Here is a 5,766-nt window from a genome sequence, read left to right as displayed (position 1 = left end):
CGTTGTCACAACTAGGGTGAAGACAGAAACAGACAGTGAAGACTGGGACAAAAAGGATCCGAAGACAATAAATATAATTTATAGTGCCATCACAAACAGACAATTGGAATATATTAGAGAAGAAAAAACGGCGTATGAGATAGTAAAAAAGTTTGATGAAATGAAACTTGAAAGAGTCGACGGCACTACAGGTCGTATGCAGAAGGAGATTGGAAAAGATAAAACTTGAGAACTACAGTGATTCAGCATCGTTATTTAGCGGTTTCGAAAAATTAATAAACGAATTAAAACGTGCTGGCGCACAAGTGAGTGAGAGGGAAAAACTAACTTACATGCTGATTACGTTACCCGAAGAATACAGCTACATAGCGGATATAGTAGATGCACTGAAAGCCGAAAATCAAACGGCAGTGTATGTAAAAAATAAAATTGAAATAGCGGAGAAGAAAAATAAGTCCAATCGAGGAGAAATGCAAACCAACGCCTATTCTGCAAAAAAGGAAGGATGCTTCAGATGTGGAAGAGTATTACATTTTGCGAGAGAGTGTCAAAATGGCGTCGAAGTGGGAAACAGTATCAGTTTTTGGCTTGGGTCAACACGTTGTCGCAGCAGAGGAGGAGGAAACAAAGGAAATACGAGCAGGGGACATGGAAATTTCCATCGTCAGTCAACAACCGGCACGAGCGAGCATGGTATCTCAAGATAAAGCACATGGATAGCAACGGCGCACGCAGCACACAGCGGCGAGGCGAACGAGATAAGTAATAATGAAGTAATGTGGCTATTAGATAGCGGTTGCACAGATCACATAATAAACAGCGTAAATTATTTCGATAAATGTATTGACCTTAAAGAACCGGTAAATATATATTTAGGCGATAATAGATCGAAAGGCAACAAAATTAGGGAATGTTATAAGTTATTTTGAAGCATTTGGAATGCAAAATGAAATAAATGTGGATAATGTTTTTTGCGCGAAAGAAATGTCCGCAAACTTGATTAGTTTAGGCAAGTTAACAGATAATAGGAACAAGGTCATTTCAATAGGAAATATTGCAAAAGTAATAGATGAGGACAATAAGCTTACAGCGGTAGCGGTTAAAGAAAAGGGAACATATAGAATGAAAAGTATATTGAAAGGGAAGGAGCACTTAGCAAACAGCGCCGAACGTAGTGATATGAGTAAAAGGAAAAGATGGCATAGGATGCTAGGACACGTAAATTTTAAATATTTAAATATTTTGGGTAAAGAGCAGCTAGTTACTGGTATAACGAATGAATTTAAAAAGGAATTTTTGAAATGTAGGGTGTGTATGGAAAGGAAAATGCAAAATTTACCATTCAAAAATAATCGAACCAAGGCTATGGAGATAATGGAAATTATTCACTCGGACGTGTGCGGTTTTAAGACTACCGAATTCAATGAAGAGAAACATTTCATCTCATTTATCGATAATTATAGCAAAATAGCTAGAAGTTATTGTATAAAATCAAAAGATGAGGGCTTTGATTGTTTCGTACAGTTTGTAAATGAAGCCGAGAATTTAACTGGCAAGAGGTTTATAATATTCAGATGTGATAATGGAAAAGAGTACTTGAATAATCGAATTTATAAATTTGCTAGGGATAAAGGTATCAGAATAAATAATTGCCCAACCTACGTACATGAATTAAACGGGACAACGGAAAGGTATAATAGAACAGTGATGGACATGGCGCGTTGCTTGTTAGCGGAAGCGAAAGTACATAAAATGTACTGGCTGGAAATTGATTGGACAGCGGTATACTTGAAAAATCGAATACTGGCAAATACAATAGAGAGAAAGACACCTTTGGAAATATTCTTCGGGAGTGTTGAAAATCTACATCTATATGGAAGTAAAGTTTTTGTAAGAACAAAAGAGAGTTTCAAAATGGGATAAGAAGGCAGATATGGGAATTTTGTTTGGATATAGTGAAGTAGGTTACAGAGTTTTATTAGGTGGGAAAACAACAATAGCGAGACATGTAGAGGTCATAGAAACAGACACAAAATGTATCGGTTTTGTGGAGAATTCATTCGATAAAGATAACGATGACATTGAGGATAATGATTTATTGGTAAACATGAATAAGGAAGAGTTAGAAAATAGGGAAGATGAAAATGATAACAGTCTTGAAAGCATAAACATCCCTAGAAGATCTACACGTAATAAGAGAACTCCAGTAAGATATCCAGAAAAAGAAAACATTAGTGAAATCCATGCAAATTATTGTAGAGTAGATATCCTTTGTACATTTGAGGAGGCGATTTGTTGCGAAGATAGTGAAGATTGGAAACAAGCTATGGATAAGGAAATGGAATGACTTTATAAGAATAAAACTGGGAAATTGTTGGAAAGGGTAAAAGGCAAAGACGTATTAGATGTAAAATGGGTTTACACGAGAAAATCAGATGACAGGTATAAGACTAGATTAGTGGTAAGAGGATTCCAACAAAGAAACATAGCTGATGACATATACTCCCCAGTAGCGAGTAATCAGACCTTTAAGATATTGCTAACATATTGTTGTCGAAATGGATTAATTATCGAGCAAATGAATGTAGAAACTGCTTTTTTAAATGGTGAAGTAACCTCGGAGGTATATGTAAATCAATCAAAGGGATATGCGGACGGAACGAATAGAGTTTGTAAACTATCGAAAGCGCTTTATGGGTTAAAAGAAAGTCGAAGGGAGTGGTATGAGTGTCTTGATAAGTATGTGACGAGATTAGGTTTTAAGAAGAATAACATAGAGTTGTGCCTATATACACATGGAGAGGGAGAAAATGTTGTTTATTTGCTAATGTATGTAGACGATTTGCTAATTTGTAGTAAAAATAAAAGGAAGATACAAAGGGTAAAGAACTTATTAACTAATAGATTTGAAATGAAAGATTTAGATGAAGTCAAAGAATATCTTGGAATAAATATAGACTATGATTATTTCAAAAATGAAATAAGATTAAGCCAAAAGAAATACATTGAATCATTAGCAAACAAATGTAAGTTACAAAATAGCAAATTGTACTGTACACCTATGGAGACCAACTTAAGAATTGAAAAAGCTGAGATAAATAGAGAGGATATTGGATACAAAAATTTAATTGGCGCATTGTTGTATATTAGTGAAAATACCAGACCCGATATAAATTATAGTGTGAATTATTTGAGTAGATTTCAAGATTGTTGTAATGAGACACACTTTAAATATGCTATGCAAATATTGAAATATTTGTACCGGAATAGAGATTTAAGATTAGATTATAAAAGGAACGAAAAATGTGAAACGATGGATTGTTATGTGGACGCTGATTAGGCAGGAGATCATTTAGAAAGGAAATCGACTTCTGAATATGTAATTAGATTGTATGGAAATGTAATTGGTTGGAAGTCTAAAAAACAAAGGTGTGTGACAAAAGACTAGACGTATGCAGAGTATGTAGCTCTATCGGAAGCGGTGAGTGAATTAATGTCCATTAGGGAAATTATGAAAATCTTCAATGTAAATCTAGACGATAACCCTGTAAAAATTTATGAGGATAACTCTGGAGTGATAAGTATAGCAAAGCACGGAAATTTTACAAAAAATTCTAAACACATTGAAGTTCATTAGCACTACGTTCACGAGTGCTTAAAGGAGAATAAGATAAACATATTTAAAGTAATTACAGGCGAAAATACTGCGGATATTTTTACGAAGGCACAGCGTAGAGAGAAATTCGATAGGTTTAGGTCATGGATGAATGTAAACTAAGAGGAATGTAGATAAAGCAATAAGTGTTAAAGTTTCTGTTACGTAATTCGTCAAAGCATGTAAATACGATTAAGTGTACAGTATAAATGTAAGGAGGCGTGTTAAGAACATGATACATTTAAACTGTACATGTAAATGTGCGTGTAAGCGTCAGAGGACGTCCAGGCCTTAGTTGGGACAAAAGACAAGAGTCAGGCGTTAGAAGTATCTGGAGGAGCCGGTTGACAAAAAGCGTGCGTGCTAGTAGCATTTCGAGGTCTTTAGAGTATAGGATATATGTATAAATGTTGTGTGCTAAATAAAGGGAATTATTTGTATTTCCGAATCCATTCTATACCATTACAAATACACTAATGTACCAGAATATTATAATATTCAGTAACAACGATAGAATTAACCAGTTCGCAAGTATAAAAAAGACACATTTTACACTGTGACGAAATAATATCCAAGAAATCTGATATGACATACATGGAAAATACACGAATCAGACTGAGAAACCACTGCGCACTTTCATAACTGACTTCGACATAGCCGCTCCCAACTACTCGCGGAGTGAGATTGACCGAAGCGGCCCAGAGGCAACGCCCACGTACCCCAAGCGGCTACTGCCCCGCCACCAATAGTAACCCGAAAGCACAGGATAATACTTGAATTCGTTGTTCCCTCAATTTTGAATTTATTTACCTCAACAATATATATTATGTACAAAAATTTATAATAATTTATAATACAGTTTATAATAACATGTAAATTATATTTATTATCTGACGAACGCAATGAGAGAAAGGTAAAGACCAGCGTAGTCAATGCGGCACTAACTCTACATCCGGTTGACCTCAATTTACCTACCTACGTACCTACACAGTGACGCCTACGCTTTAAAATTTTTGTCGAAATCTTAAAGTTTTAATGGTAAACTCTTCGTTCTTATAATATCTCACTGACAGGCATGCACCATTTATAGAAGAGTCAACATAAATTTCGTAGTTGAGGATTATTGAAAGTATCTAATTTAATTCAGAAAGGCAATAATTTGTTTAACGAAATAAGCCATTTATTTATCATCCGGGTTTCTACCATGACATTTATGTTATAATAGCAATATGAAAATAAGGCAAGTTGAGTAAAGAAATACTCTTTCAAATCATTTTCGCCCATACTTCTTAAGTGGTTTATAAATGATTCGTGTATACCCTTCTTTCCTTCTGCCCCTACTCACGTGAAACTATATCTAGCATTTAAACAAAATCAACTATGTTTCGCGTAAACGAGAGTCGTAACCGTTACCATCAGATAATCGACGCCACTGTAAGGACATAGAAGGGGTTCGGAAATACAAATAATGCCCTTTATTTAGCACACAACAGTTATACATATATCTTATACTCTAAAGACCTCGAAATCCTACTCGCACGCACGCTTGTTGCCAACCAACTCTTCCAGATACTTGAAACGACTGACTCTTGTCTTTTGTCCCAACTAAGGCCTCGACGTCCTCTGACGCTTACACGCACATTCACATGTACAGTGTAAATGTATCATGTTCCTAACAGCCACGAACAGATCGATAACCTTATTTCTGTTAGGATCATCGGGCTGGTTCAATTAAGTATACACTGATTTAACAGGTATAAATTACAGTTCATTCAAACAACTTGCCTAGAGAAATATAAACTGCTAGAGCATAATTAGGAACGTGACGCTGGGCAAATGCCTCAGCGATCAACAGCTACAGGACGTCGATGACCTTATGACAAACCCCCCCAGACACGGTACGCTATGATACCTACATTGCCTGGCGAAAATCGATCGTTTTTCGCGTTAGACCGAAGCCGTTCCCATCGCCGACATGGAGGCGGCAACCGTTGTTTCAGCCATCCTTTCCACGTGGATATTCCGTTTCGACGTACCTTTAAGGATAAGGACCGATCAAGGACGCCAGTTCCAATCAAACATATTTAACGAATTATGCCTCTTCCTGGGCA

This window comes from Bombus affinis, unplaced genomic scaffold (assembly GCF_024516045.1).
Source record: "Bombus affinis isolate iyBomAffi1 unplaced genomic scaffold, iyBomAffi1.2 ctg00000074.1, whole genome shotgun sequence".
NCBI lineage: Eukaryota > Metazoa > Arthropoda > Insecta > Hymenoptera > Apidae > Bombus > Bombus affinis.
This window is presented reverse-complemented; position numbering follows the sequence as displayed.